The 15,586-nt window shown below is 48.9% G+C and overlaps 1 long non-coding RNA gene across 1 annotated transcript; it reads right to left on the reverse strand.

The window, feature by feature from the left end:
* Positions 1 to 383: 383 nt before the first annotated feature.
* Positions 384 to 15,108, reverse strand: LOC140428843 (uncharacterized). The gene is made up of 2 exons (XR_011948925.1): positions 14,932 to 15,108; positions 384 to 608 (listed from the first exon to the last, which is right to left on the reverse strand). It is a non-coding gene; the product is annotated as an uncharacterized lncRNA (long non-coding RNA).
* Positions 15,109 to 15,586: the final 478 nt, after the last annotated feature.

Raw genomic sequence — 15,586 nt, forward strand, 5'->3', positions numbered from 1 at the left:
TTTTTAATTAGTTGTGGGTTGAAGGGTTATGGAGAACGGGGCAGGAAAATGGAGTTGAGGCCGGGAGGAGATCAGCCTTGATCTTATTGAATGGCGGAGGGCTTGAGGAGCTGAATTGCCAACTCCTGCTCCTAGTTCTTATGTTCTTATGATACTGTCACTAGAAAAAGTGACTCTGGGTGATTCGACCAACATCCTGCCTGCAACCAACAATGTCCAAATGGTGACTTCAGTGAAGGCTCATTTGGAAGCTAACGTATGTTCTCTACCATTTAATATCAAAATACATTAGACTTCACACTATCTTGCATTGGTAACTGATGACTAACAGCAAACAGAATAGATTTCATTCAAATATTAAATATTAAACGAACAAACATCCGTAAATCATAAACATTCCTTTTTATTTAGATCATTAACTGATCCATTGTTCAGAAGCTTTGGAATATCTTGCCAGTCCCACAGCTACTGCAGAACATTTAATCTTACTGGAGGTTGTGGAGACAGTCTTTAGCCAAAATCACCATCCAACACAGACCAATCCTCTACGACATGGCACGGGAAATAGACAGATGCCACGCAATATTGAAGCAGACCTTGCCCATCCACTGCTGGCAAAGAAAATAACATTAATAAAAAACAGTCTCCGACCTACCACTTCCAGTCAATCCAACTTCTGCTGACACCAAGCCACAAAATGATTGCTGCGATTTCCAAATGCTACCATACATCAGGGAAGAAACAACAGTTCCCGAATGTCAAGTGCCATTTGTTTCCCGAAAAGGTTGAGTGATCAAAGTTGGGATTTCATGAACATTCAAATTTTGGGCCAACTTTGAAAATGTTAAGTTCCGTGTGTCCAATCAGAGTGCTTGATTCCAATGAATTGTGCAATTGGGTATCCAGTTGTAGAATTGAAATGTGAATGGTGTCACTCAACAGTTATTACAGTAACCTTACAACAGTGACTGCACTTCAAAAGCATTTATTCGATGTAAAACTATTTTGCATACTTGAAGTTGTGAAGTACTAGCTAAGTAGAAGTTGTGTAATCATGCTTGTGCCTTGTTGGAACAAGGTCATTTTGAGAGTGAGATCACGTGACTGATTGATGACATCATCGGCTATTTGCACAGGCAAATGGGCAGTCTATCCGAACAGCTTATAAGAGTAAACACCTTTCCAATAAAGCTCTGGGGCGGAATTCTCTGCTCCAGCGGCTAAGAGCTGGCACCAACGGATGTACATCTGAGGTGGAGGCAGTCAGCTGCTTAACTCGTCCTGTGGCCCTCGATGCCCCGGCAGGCATCCTCTGGGGACTCTGGGGCCAATGGGCCCCGGCTCACTTGTCGACAGCACATGCACAGCCGTGCCAGCCTGTCCCGTGTGCTGACTGCGAGACGCAGCCTCATCAGAGGGGTGGAACTCGGGAGTGTTGATGGCCACCATTGCCACCCCATGGTCCTGATGGTCTGCACCATGGTGATAACGCACTCAGCGGTGCTCCTCAGTGACTGGGACAAGCTCAGCAACACCTTGGCCATCCCCATCTGAGAGCAGGATATGTTCCGCAGAACCTCATCAGGTTGGCCTGGTGCTGGGTAACATCCCCCAGTGAGACAGACATACTGCCGATACCCCCAACCATGGCCGTTACTGACTGCGCAATGCCTTGGACACCTTCACTCATGGTGCCGACGTCGTGCACCAGGCTCTCCACTGATGTCACCACCCCAGCAGTGTTTGCCTCATTGCCAGCGCCACCTCGTGCGCCTGTAGCCTCTGGGACTCCTCCAAGTGGCCATGGATCTGCTGGAGTGTTGCTGACATCTGCCTCTGAATGTCCCAGTTGCTAACATCTCCATCAGTTCCGGGCTGACCCCTTGCACAGGTTTAGCGTCAGGCTGGGACCCAGCTGGGTCCTGGCATCCAGCAGTCCTCCGACTGTTGTATCGCCTGGGGGTTCCTGCCAACAACTAGGACAATTCCTGATGACATACAGGTACAACACATTCGACAACCCAAAGTTGCCCGACATCATTCATGGTAAAACGTCAGTTATGCACAGCGTTTGATTTGTTGAAACCATCGAAGAGAAACTGTTGAGAAGAAACAGTAATATCACGTTTTGCGGATCTGTCTTCTACATTCTTCAAACTCGGCATGATGTTATGTGGAGGAGACACACTGATCAACTTTTAGCAACTACAACTAGTTTGTCAGAGACAGAGTCAACCGAGAGTCCGCAACAAACTGTGCCAAATGAAGACCTAGACATTCCTGGGAAGCTGACAATACCAGAAACAACTGTGAAAGACAGTACCCCAGTTGAAGACACTTCAACTCTGAGGCAACCTCCAAACACGCTGACTCCGGTTGAGACAACTATGGACGGCGCCAAAACAAAACCAAAAACACCAAGGGCTGGATTCTCTGCCCCGCCGCATCACATTTCTGCCCCTACCCGCTGGCGGGATTTTCTGTTACGTCGGCTGGTCAATGGGGTTTCTCATTGTGAGGCAGCCACGCGCCATCGGGAAACTCCCGGGCGCCGGCAAAATGGAGAATCCCGCCGGCGGAGAATCCCGCCCCAGCTGTTAGAGTCAACACAAAAACGCAGACACCTGGGGTGGGATTCTCCGACACCCCCCCCCCGCCGGGTCAGAGGATCGCTGGGGGGGGCGGCATGAATCCCGCCCCGCTGCTCTGATGCCGGCTGCCGAATTCTCCGGCTCCGGTTTTTTGGCGGGCGTGGGGATCGTGCCGCGCCGGTCGGGGGCTGTTGGCAGTGCCCCCCCCCCCCCCCCCCCCGGCGATTCTCCGGTCCCCGATGGGCCGAGCGGTCGCCCGTTTTCGGCCAGTCCCGCCAGCGTGAATTACACAAGGTCTGTACCGGCGGGACCTGGCTCTGAGGGTGGCCTGCAGAGTCCTTGGGGGGGGGGGTGCGGGGGATCCGGCCCCAGGGGGGGGGGGGGGCCCACGGTGGCCTGGCCAGCGATCAGGGCCCACCGATCTGCGGGCGGGTCTGTGCCACTGGGGCATTCTTTCCCTCCGCGCCGGCCTGTGTTAAGCTCCGCCATGGCCAGCGTGGAAAAGAAACCCCCTGCGCATGCGCAGGAAGTGCGCCAGCGGTTCTGGGAACACGCTGGCGCTCCTGCGCATGCGCCAACTCACATCGGCCAGTGGAGGCCCTTCGGTGCCGGTTGGCGCAGCGCCAATCACTCCAGCGCCGGCCTAGCCCCCGAAGGTGCTTAGGATTCCGCACCTAACAGAAATCGTTGTCCTCCAAACATTTAATTTATTGACTGTTGTGTCTGCTAATTGTTCATATTATAAATTTTGATTGTTCATGTTATATTGTGTTTCACTGCAGGAACCTCTAATGTAAAGGTGGAGGGGAGTATCCCGCATTCATGTTTGTTCCAAGTGGGGACAAGGTCAAGTTTAGAGTCCGATCACATTTCATATTGATGGTGTCATCGGCCATTTGCACAGGCAAACGGGCCTAACAGTCTGTAGAGTGGACACCTTTCCAATAAAGCTCTTGTTTGTTTGCACCTTCGTGGTCTGCAAGCCTATCCGTTATAAATACCAGACAATTATTTTTTCCTATATTGCAATAAGGGTTGGTGAATAAAGTGTTTGGCATTTCTAAGAAATTTAGCTTTTCAGCTGATTTGGAATGGTGTGTTTTATTGTCTTCTATTTCATTTTTGGCCCGCACCTCTTTGCCAATTATCTTGTTTATTGCTCTCTGTTCGAAAGAAGCTGCCAACTGGGATGCTGTATTTAAATATATGCTAATGAAGATCAATGCTAATGAAATGAATTTCCTGGCTTTATGCTTATAATACACAAGGGTTAGGTTAGAATGATATAAAGGTAGAAAGCAGCTTTTCCCTTGAAAAGCCGAGCCTGGCGAAAGTGATGACTTCTTGAATCTGAAGATTGCTGACTGGCTGAGCAATGATTGGGACAGCAATTGAGTTATTTGGCGTGATTTCCTTTTTCCGTATTCTGTCTACATGGTCTGGGACTTGTTTCTGATTGTCTGTGGAAGTGTGAGAGCACGTGGGAGATTTTCCTTCCACCCCAACCATCCAAAGGTGTGAAGGTTAGGTGGGCTGTTCATGCTAAAAAATTGCCCCTCAACGTTCAAAGGTTAGGTGGGGTTATGGGGTCACGGGGGGTAGGGTGGGGGAGTGGGCTTGGGTATGGTGTTCTTTCGGAGGATCAGTGGAGACTCGATGGGCTGCATGGCCTCATTCTGTACGGTAGGGATTCTATGAACTGCGACATTCCCTGTGGATATGCTTGTTTGGCCATGATTATGGAAGAGGAAGAACAGCAAAGGAGCACTTATGGAGGTAGATTCCACCAAATATTTGCACTTCCCTGCACCCCCCCAACACACATCCAATGAGGACATTAGTGAAAAGATGTGTACATGGAGACTTCACCAAAGAAGCAATAAGAGACCTGCTACCACAGTTTTTTCAATTTCTTTCTAATTTTTCCAATTACAGGGCAATTTAGAATGGCCAATCCACGTACCCTGACATCTTTGGGTAGGTGATGTAGACACGGGGGAATGTGAAAACTCCACATGGACAGTGACCCGGGGCCGGGATTGAATCTGGATCCTCGGCGCCATGGGGCAGCAGTGCTAACCATCGTGTCACTGTGCCACCCCGCCACCGTAAACTACCCTCTTATAATTCATAGCTGCTCCCTCTGTGGCTGTGAAAGAACCAACCGTGTTCAAGGGCCTCTGTAATATCCAGGCTGCAGTTGGAGCATATATTAAGGAGGTGACTGGTATACGTCATGGAGAATTAGGGACTGAATTCTTCATTTTAGAGACTAAGTCCCCACCGGCATGAAAATGGTGGTCTTTTACGCAGTTCAGAGGCCGCATATGTCCACGCTGCTGGGCCGTGCTCCATGGCAGACTCAGCCCGCAGACCTGGACTGCCAAAGTAGTGCCCCCCATTGGCCACTCGTGTGCCCCGGGCCGCCCACCCACATTGCCTCAAGCCCCCATCCACCGATCAGCCCTCCCCCGACTGTGATGGCCCGGACTGAGTTCGCAGCTGCCACACGAGCTTCCCGGACGATGTGAGCACATGTAACCCACGCCATCGGGGATTCGGTCTGTCAGGGTCGGAGCAGCGCGGGGCGGGTCTCAGGCAATGGCCTGAGGCGGTGGATAATCGTAGGAGTACGCTGCTTTTGAGGGGACGGAGAATTTAAAAACCGGCACCGCTCCCGATTTTGGCACCAAAACGGATTATCCGACCCAATGCCGAAATCGCGTTTGCCGTCGGGGAGCAGAGAATCCAGCCCTAGGAGTTTATTCACTTTACCAGCTGTGGCTAGTGCCCACATGTACCTTTCCGATATGTATCCTAGAACTTGACAACACATCAAGCTGAAGATGTCAGCCTTGGCTCAGTGGCTTAGCACTGCTGAGAGTGGAGGTTGGATTCAACTCAGTTACTTGAGCACATAAACTATGGTGACACTCCAGTGCTGCACTGAAGGAATTTTACAGCTGAAATGTCAAACTAAAGTCCTTGCTAACCTTCTCAAATGGTTGCAACGGACGGCACTGTTTTGAAGAAGAAGGGTGCATTCTGATTTCCTGGCCAACACTCGTGCAATTGAGAGGATGGATGAGGGCAATGCAGTTGATGTTATGTTTATGGACTTTCAAAAGGTGTTTGATAAAGTATCACATCATAGAATCATAGAATTTACAGTGCAGAAGGAGGCCATTCGGCCCATCGAGTCTGCACCGGCTCTTGGAAAGAGCACCCCACCCAAGCCCACACCTCCACCCCATCCTCATCACCCCACCTAATCTTTTTGGACATAAGGGCAATTTACCATGGGCAATCCACCTAACTTGCACAGCTTTGGACTGTGGGAGGAAACCAGAGTACCCGGAGGAAACCCACGCAGACACGGGGAGAACGGGGAGAAGGCTCATTAGTCTGTTGAAACTTTCCTTGATTGAAAATTAAAGCTCATGGCTTAGCTGGGGCAGTAACAGGAGAGATAAACAAACATTACCTGTGATTAATAATTGTTCTTCTGACTGGAAGAAGGTGCACAATGGAGTTCCGGAGGTTTTATTGACCGGGCCACAATAATACTGCGGAGTTTGGGTTGAGCACTATTTTGAAATTTGCAGATGACACAAAACTTAGGAGTGCAGTAAAGGGTTAAAATAGTGCTTAAACCCACACAAGGCTGACAGGGTTGGAGCAATCAACCTCCCCGTGAGTCTTGCTGAATACGGGTTCCCCCGCTAAGGGGGGGGGTTACCCTAAGTCATCCATGAAAGTCGGCCAGATATAGCACTGACGGTTCAGACCCACCTGGGATCTGGTGTATACTATAAATAATATTGTGGGCGGGATTCTCCGACCCCATCGCGTCACGCCGCCCCAACGCTGGCATGCGATTCGCCGCACAGCGATTCTCTGGCCCGGATGGGCTGAGCGGCCATAAGAAAAGAGCGGAGTCCCGCCGGCACCATTCTAACCTGCTCTGGGACGCCGGGACCTCGGCGTGGCAGCCTTTGGCAGGGGGAGAGAGGGTCCGACCCTGGGGGGGGCCTCCGATGTGGCCTGGGCCGCGATCGGGGCCCACCGATCGGCGGGCAGGCATCTGTGGCTGGGGGCCCCCTTTGCTACGCGCCGGCCCCCTGTAGTCCTGCGCCATGTTGCGTCGGGGCCGGCGCATTGAAGGAGGCTACTGCGCATGCATGTGTTGGCACCGGTGCCACAGCGCTGGTCCTCATTGGCGCCGGCGCAACTGCGCATGCACGTATCCCGTGGCGCACAGTTCGCATCGGGATCTGCAGCTGGAGCAGCGCAAACCACTCCAGCGCCGTGCTGGACCCCTGAAGGGGCCAGAATTAGTCGTGGGAGCGGCCCGTTCACACCGTCGTAAAACGCAACGGCGTTTACGATGGATTGGACACTCTGCCGCGGGATTGGAGAATCCCGCCCCTCGTGTTAATAAACCGCGTTTTCTTAAATCTACTCGGTTCAGACCCATTTGTGGTCTACGAACACTAGTAATAAAGTTTAAGAGGGCATAGTTTGGTGGAGTGGGCGCATGGCAGATGAAAATCAATGCCGCAGAGTACAGATGCTATATTTGAGTGAAAAGAATGAGGACAGGCAGTGCAAGCTAAGTGGTACAACTTTGAAGACAATGCAACAAGAGAGGGACCTGGGGGAGCTTGTCAATGAATGATTGAAGGTAATCAATATGATTAAAAAGCCAGTTAATAATGCATACGGCGCTACATTTAAGGAGGAAATGAAGAATGAAGAGGGTAGGGAAGAGGATACAAAGGTTATGATCGCAAGAGGAGATTGGCACCTTAAAGGATTCATGCTCTCTGGTCACCTTCTTCTGATAGGAAGAGGTTTCCTGGGTGCGAAGAGAAGGTATTGCTGGTTGCATCTCCAAAGTTTGTGGGTAAGTGGCCTGGTGTCACCTCCTACATAGCGCTCTGAGGATCAAGCTTTGGATGCCTGACTCGAGTTATTATCCTGAGGGAGATATACTTTTTTCTCTGGATTATTTTCGTTTAACCCAGAATTAAACCTTTCTCGTGAACCTGGCATAGGACACATGCCTTGGTGCCTGGAAAATGATCAGAAAATTGACTTATAGATGAATGCAATGGGACATATGAGTTGGATTGGTGGGAGAGGGCAGTGAGGGCAAAGCTTCTGGGTGTGGGAGTTGGCAGGAGGAGCGGGCAGGAAAACAAATTTTTAATCGAGACTTAAAGAGGCAAATTTAACCTGAGTTGCATATCTGGAAAATTCCAAGATCAGGTGCAACGCTGGTTTTATATCCCTGTCCCGTTTTACTCTCTGTGACGAGCGTCATTCTGTCTCGATGTAAAACTAGAGGTTTACCTGATCCTATTGTGTTTTCTGCCTAATGTTATCGCCTTTGCTTCCTCATGGCAGCATAACTAGGATCCAAGATGTGTCAGAGAGTTTAAGCTGCAGCTTGCCGAAGGGAACATGTTAGAGACAAATTAGAAAAATAAAAGGCCAGACTGAGACTTTAGCAAATCCATGAATTACAAATCCTATGAATATTAATGGCACAATTTTTTGTTGCTGAGATTATTAATGTCGTTACATGCTTGTCTGAACACCCTAACAATAATAGTTGGGTTAGCTTTATGAATATTAATAAGTGTCAGTTGGTTTATGTAAAATAAATTATCTGCTCTCTAAAGCAATCTTTAATAATTCTGTAATACACTATCATCAATATAACATTAAAAGTAAATAGGATGGAACAAAAAATCATTTTCACTGGAAAGTGGTCTCGTAATTTAAATTGTAGTGATGATCAGAAGTATGGTGTGACTTATGTATTTTTTTCCACATCAAAAGAAACTCAACGAGATACTGGCCGTTTTTTTTTGCAGGGAGTATCTATTTCACAATAAATTGCTGGTATAATTCAGGAGAACTTGTAACTGCAGCATCAGAATTGTAAGAATGCCCTTGTATTGAGAAGCTGTGAGTTCCATTCTTCTTCCGCAGGTTAGTCTGATCGAATCGTATGTTTGCAAACAGACAGGATGTGGACCTAAGCACAACTGCTCTCCCTGAGAGTCAGTATAGATATAACACGTGGAATGGCCTCCACCTGTGCTGTAGGTTTCACTGATTTTGTGTGCCCAGCAGAGAGGGATAGGGGCTGAAATTCCTTGTTCCGTGCAAGGGGAATTTTACATGCGCTTGCAGGAATGCACGTCCTTCCATATGGTCTCTTTAAACCCAGTGGCCTTTAAAGTAACAGACATTTGGGTGGTCAGTCCAAGTGTATGCGGCAACAATTAAATTGCCATTTATGGTCCAGAGTCATCTAGGGGCCATTCCATCCCTGGTCTGCATGATCTCTGAGCAGCGCAGAGGGAAAATGCAGAAAGCAATAGGTCTGATTCAGCGACCATGAATACAGATGGGATTTGATGACAGCGCATGAGCGTGCCAAAGTATCCTGCACTGTGTGGGCAATAACTTACCATCAACATCCTGGGGGTTACCATTGATGAGAAAATGAACTGAACTAGCTACACAAATACAGTGGCTACAAGAGCAGGGCAGATGCTAGGAATCCTATGCCTATGTTGATGGTAAGTTATTGCCCACGCAATGCAGGATGCGATGCCATGCACATGTACTATCATCTGATCTCACCTGCAATTCATGGCCACAGACTCCTTAAAGCTAGTCCACCATCTACAAGGCACAAATCAGGAGTGTGATGGACTACTCTTCACTTGCCTGGATGAGTGTAGCTCCAACACTCAAGAAATTTGACACATTCCAGGACAAAGCAGCCCTTTTAATTGGCACCCTTTCCACAAACATTCCACCATCAACAAACATTAGCAGTCAAGTGTACCATCTACAAGGTTAACTGCAGGAACTCACCAAGGTGGGATGGCAGGACTAGCGTATGAGGATAGGTTGAGTCGGTTGGGATTGTATTTGCTGAAGTTCAGAAGAACGAGGGAGGATCTCATTAAAACCTATAAAATTCGACCCGAACTACGCAAGGTAGATGCAAGAAGGATGTTCCTGATGGTGGGGTTGTCCAGAACCAGGGGTCACAGTCTGAGGATACGGGATAGACCATTGAGGACAGAGGTGAGGAAACATCTCTTCACCCATAGAGCGGTGAGCCTGTGGAACTCATTGCCACAGAAAGTAGTTGAGGCCAAAACATTGTGGGCATGATCCAACAGCCATGCTGCACCTGAAAAGCAGTTCACCGCGGCACAGCATGGCCAATAAAAGCTGGGAGACCCCGCCCCCGGGCCCTACCTGCTGGCAACGCGGCGCGAGATCTATCGTGATTTCATGAGACGTTGCAATGTACATCCCAATGCGCATTGTGGGAGGGAGCACGTTTTAGCAAATCTACATTTTAGAATGAGACAACTAGTCTTACTCGAGTTACCCGAGGCATGGGATATAACTCGTCTGCCTCAGAAGGCAGACAAGTGCCGTTTAGCACTGGTATCCACAACGGGGACCAGATGAAAGGACACTCGTGGGAGTCTCCTAGGGGATTAGAGGATCCCAGGTTCATGCCCTTTGGACTGCAAGTGCCACCCGGGCACCAAGGCACTGACATCGCTGCATCTTGCAAGTGCCACCTGTGTGACTGCCCATTCTAAAATGGCATCTGAATCTCTCGTTATACTCCTCAGTGTAGAAAACGGGGCTATGTGCGGTCTCGGCCACATGTTCTCCACTGAGGCCCCTTATTTAACGCAAGTGACATTTCTAGCCATATGTTTCTCACCGCTGCGAGCACAGGGAAACACGTCGCTAAAGGCGTTTGCTCTGAAACTTTGTTCCTATTTAGTCGAATTGTGTCGACTCTGTTTTCAAGAAGCACTTGGGGCAAAGGGGATTAAAGGATATGGGATGAAGCTGGGATTAGGCTATTGAGTTGGATGATCAGCCATGATCATAATGAATGGCAGGGCAGGCTCGAAGGGCCAAATGGCCTCCTCCTGCTCCCATTTTCTAGGTTTCTATGTTCCTTAGGCAGCACCATCCAAACCCACAACGACTACTATCTAGAAGGACAAGGGCAGAGATACATGGGAACCCTACTATCTGGAGATTCCCCTCCAAATCACTCACCATCCTGACCTGGAAATATATTGTTATTCCTTCACTGTTGCCAGTTCAAAGTCCTGGAACATCCTCGCTAACAGTTCCGTAGGTGTATCTACACCACAGGGACTGCAGCGGTTAAGGAGGCAGCTCATAACCACCTTCTGAAGGGCAATTAGCGATGGGCAAAAAATGCTGGCCTAGCCAGCAATGCCCACATCTTGTAAAATGGAAAAAACAAGTACCTAGTATGGGTGACCAGTTTTTTGGAAGTCACTATGGGATAGGTTTCTGTAACAATGGGGCAAGTATCAAGCAGAATATGGCTGGCATGAAAAAGGTGCTGACGGAGAGAGAGAATGAGAATCGCTTATTGTCACAAGTAGGCTTCAAATGAAGTTACTGTGAAAAGCCCCTAGTTGCCACATTCCGGTCCCTGGTCGGGGAGGCTGGTACAGGAATTGAACCGTGCTGCTGGCCTGCCTGGGTCTGCTTTAAAAGCCAGCGATTTAGCCCTGTCCTAAACCAGCCCCTAAAGAGGGTGAAGAACTCATGGATAGATTTAAGTCGTTTTCGCTGTCAATCAAAATAAGTCACGTTAATGAGATGAGTCTTGCTTGAGTATTTTAATATGCTTGAACAAAATTAACCCAACAACTGGCAGCAATTGAAACCTAAAGGGGGCTAATGAAGATGATTAAGGATGAGAAATGGAAGAAATGATAACCTGGACAGATTTACATTGAGAAACATTGAAGACTTTATATTTATTAACACGCGCAGCTGACAGTAATGATAATTTTAGTTATTAGTCAAATATCCATTTGGTGGATGTTACTCATACAACAATTAATGTCATTTTCTGTTTCAGTAAAGTTTTAAAGGAGAACAAATATATACTATAGCAGTATTTTGGAATGGTTGCATTTTTTTGATCTTGCCAATAATGATTACGGGTGGTGTTTTGCAACGAAGTGGAGATTTATTTAAGCAACAGTTAAAAAAGGTGATGTTTGATCTGCCACCCTTATACATCCCTGATGATTTGCACCTATACTATACGGCACATCTACCGGCCGCATTGCGCCGTGGCCGGTAGATGCCGGGAGAACCCTCTTCCGGGATCTACCCGGCTTGCCACCCACGCTAGATCTGACGTGATCGCGCAAGACATCGCAATCTGAATCCCTCCCATTGTGGGTGGGATCAGCATTTGGCAAATCTGCATAGTTAGTCTCACTCAAATCTGCAGCTCAACTGCTCTATCCGAGGCATTGGGGGGGGGGGGGGTCTCCCCCCCAGGGGATCAGAGGCCCCCAAGTGGTTGCCGTCTGTACAAGGTGGAACCCTGGCACTGCTCTTACCACCTGGGAACCTTGGCACTGCCAGCCTGGGACCCTGGCAGTGCCACCTGGGTGCCAGCCTGACACTGCCAAGGTACCCAGGTGGCACTGGCAGGTGCACCGCCAGGCTGTCGATGCCAAGGTGCCAGGCTGGCATTGTGCCCGCACCGGGTATCAGGCCCGGGAGTGTCCTGCCCGTATGTGGTGGGGTGCGGGGTAGGGCCCTTATTAGTGAGTTGGGGTTTGGGAGAGGCGAGCAGAACTCCTCAGTGCAGGAAACGGGACTAAGTGCGGCCTTGGCATGGCATTTCCCACTGAGGTCCCAGATTGCAACAACGTCCCATTCGATAGTGTGGTGTTTTTCGGCGCTGCAAGCACCGGGAAACACCCAGATAAACGTGCTCAACAAGGGACTCTGTTGCAATTCAGTTAGATCGTGCCCATAGTCACGGGAAGGGAAATGCCGGAGAGATGTATAAAGTGCAGCTGATATGATAATGTCCATTTCACATGAGCATCAAAAGTCAAAATTACTGTGTGTGAATTAACATTGGCTTAAAATTAACAAATTGCAGGAACTGAGATTGTGGATTAAAACTAGATGAATCAACTTGTGGAATAATTCATACAAATATGCTTGCCTATTCACAGGATATATGAAAGATTAGTAGTATATGCATAGTACATATATATGACCAGCAATCAAAAAGGGTTTGTGGAAATCATCATTTTAGAAAATGATGCTTCAGTTCCCTGTTGTCCCCTTTGCTGGACTCAATGGCCTGGATACTCCTCCGCCCGCCCACCGCTAGGAGCAGGGTTCCCACTGCGGTGAAAAACCGAGCGCCTGGGGTAAAAACGGGATTGGCTTCGGTTCCCCACTGGCGGCAGTTTTGGGGTTTGCACCAGTGCACCAGCGGGGGGATGCAAACGGGTCTCAATGAGCCATTTACATTCACTTAGCAGGTTGGGCACCATATTCTCCAGGCCCGTGTAATTTACAACTGGTGTTTCCCAGCGTGGCCCTGATGCAGTGGACTACACGGTGGGAAGAGAATTGCTCCCAAAGTCCATCCGAGGGTCACCCTCCCCCACAATGCAAGACCTGCCCACCCCACCCCCAGAAGACACTCCCCACAGCCTCCCCCAGGAAACACCCTAAATAAAGAGACACCCCCAGAGACCCCCTAATAGGGGGACCCCCATAGAGACTCCCTAAAGAAAAGGACTCACTCCCAGAGACCCCCAGAAAATAGACTCCTGGCTGGAAGCTAGAGAACAGTTCAGACAGAGGCAGTGAAAAAAAGCATTGTTGTCACACTCTAGGCAATACACCTTCTGGCACAGAGGAAGGACCACGTGTAAATTCCTGGAAAGAGGGTTAAGTGCATTCCAATCACCCTCCGCCACACTTGAGTGATTTTGAAGTGCTCAACTGGAAATTTACAGCACTTAACTCTTTTTGAAGTGGTTGATGTTTGTAAACATTGTGGTCAGAGAACTTGAGAGTTACTGAACCATGCAGGAAGATGAATGAAGCAAGGCTCACAGCTATGTGTGTGGACGCTGTCAATCACAGCCCAGTAAGGGAAATGAATGAATGACATGCAGCTCAAAGATTTGGGGGGTTTAAATACAGGTCACTGCTTTCTCTTTCCAGGAATTGACATGTGGTGCTTCCTCTGTCTGAGCCAGCAAGTGTATTGCCCGGGTGAGGTTAAAGCAGTCATTTTTTTTCCACTGCCTCTGTCTGCTCTCTAGTTTTCAAACAGGGGTTTCTTTCTTAGGGACTTCCTGACAGGGTTCTCTTCTCTGGGGGGGTTTCTTGATAAGGGTCTCTTTTCTAGGGGGCTTTGTGATAAGAGTCTCTTTTCTGGGGGATTTTCCCGATGTAGGGTGTCTCTGTGGTGGCTGGCGGGATGGGCCACCATCTTGGGCGAAGGGGGGACCCAGAATATCCTCGGGTGGGTGGCTGATTTGCAATGCAGTGGGGAGAAGGGGTGGTGGGCTGATTTGCGATGTGGGGCGTGGCCAGCCGCGGGACCTCGCTATCGGGCTGCCTGCTCAAAATAGCTTCCCAATAGCGGGATTTCCTTGTAATCCTTGCCATGCATAAATTTGCATGGTGAAGGATAGTGAATTGCTTCCTGATGGGAGGTGCAAATCACTTTATCATAGAATCAGGGGCTGGTTCTCCCAAAATGGGACTATGCCCCCATGCCGGCATAAAAACGCTGGAGTTTTACTCGAGAGATTTCTGGAAAAAAGTACAGCTAATTCAATGCACTGCAGGGGGCTAGCAGGGGCCCAGAGTAATTCACGCAGCTTTAGCTGTGGATACGGGCCCCCGCACTTCTGGTTTTGAGTTTGCGCATGCGCATGGCGGCGACCTCCAGAGGCCACGCCGAGCTCCATGGCGGACACGGACCACGGAGGCAGACATATGGGCAGCACGGTAGCATTGTGGCTAGCACAATTGCTTCACAGCTCCAGGGTCCCAGGTTCGATTCCGGCTTGGGTCACTGTCTGTGCGGAGTCTGCACATCCTCCCCGTGTGTGCGTGGGTTTCCTCCGGGTGCTCCGGTTTCCTCCCACAGTCCAAAGATGTGTAGGTTAGGTGGATTGGCCATGATAAATTGCCCTCAGTGTCCAAAATTGGCCCTTAGTGTTGGGTGGGGTTACTGGGTTATGGGGATAGGGTGGAGGTGTTGACCTTGGGTAGGGTGCTCTTTCCAAGAGCCAGTGCAGACTCAATGGGCCAAATGGCCTCCTTCTGCACTGTAATTTCTATGATACTGTGCACATGGTGTCAGTTGAAAGACATGTTTGTGTTTTTCCCCTTCCAGGAATACACAAGAAAAGGGGTTAAAAACGAACTGAAACCCAGGTCTCTGTTTACTCACCGTTTTACTACTGTGCTCGTGTGTGCTGTGAAGGTCACAGCTACGGACATCCACAAGGCCATCCTGTGCTTGCAGCTGAAAATTCGCTCTCTCTCTCTTTGATTACTGCAAACAAATCACATATCAGCAAAGCCAAGTTCAAAAAAAAAGGAAACAGAACAACGCCTTTCAGCGAACCTGCACCGCAAAGAATCTCCAAACCAATTACGTGTGCTCACGTTTCAGTAAGCAATAAGCTCACTCTTTCTTTAACTCAAGACAGCCTGGTTAAATTGGCTTCTTTTAAAACATAAATACATTTCGACTGGGAAAAGGTATCCACGAGGGAAGGGGTCATTTTTAGATGAACCTTGCTGCGAATAACCGATGGGGTTGAATAAAGAAGGGCAGCCAGTTTATCCTTCCTCACCTGGGAGCACAACAATTTGGAGGCATTGCATCTGATTTCATCTTAACAAATTGGGTGACATTGCCCAGTCGTAACAATATCATTGAGGCAAATAGCACACGTGTATTCATGGGAAAGCTGAATAAGCACATAGGGAGAAAAGAATGAAAAGATATATTGAGAGGGTTAGATGAAGAGAGGTGGGAGGATGCTCACGTGGAGCATAAACATCGACCTGTCGGATTGAATGACCTGCAAGTATACTGT

The sequence above is a fragment of the Scyliorhinus torazame genome, chromosome 8 (genome assembly GCF_047496885.1).
Source record: "Scyliorhinus torazame isolate Kashiwa2021f chromosome 8, sScyTor2.1, whole genome shotgun sequence".
NCBI classification, from domain to species: Eukaryota; Metazoa; Chordata; class Chondrichthyes; order Carcharhiniformes; family Scyliorhinidae; genus Scyliorhinus; species Scyliorhinus torazame.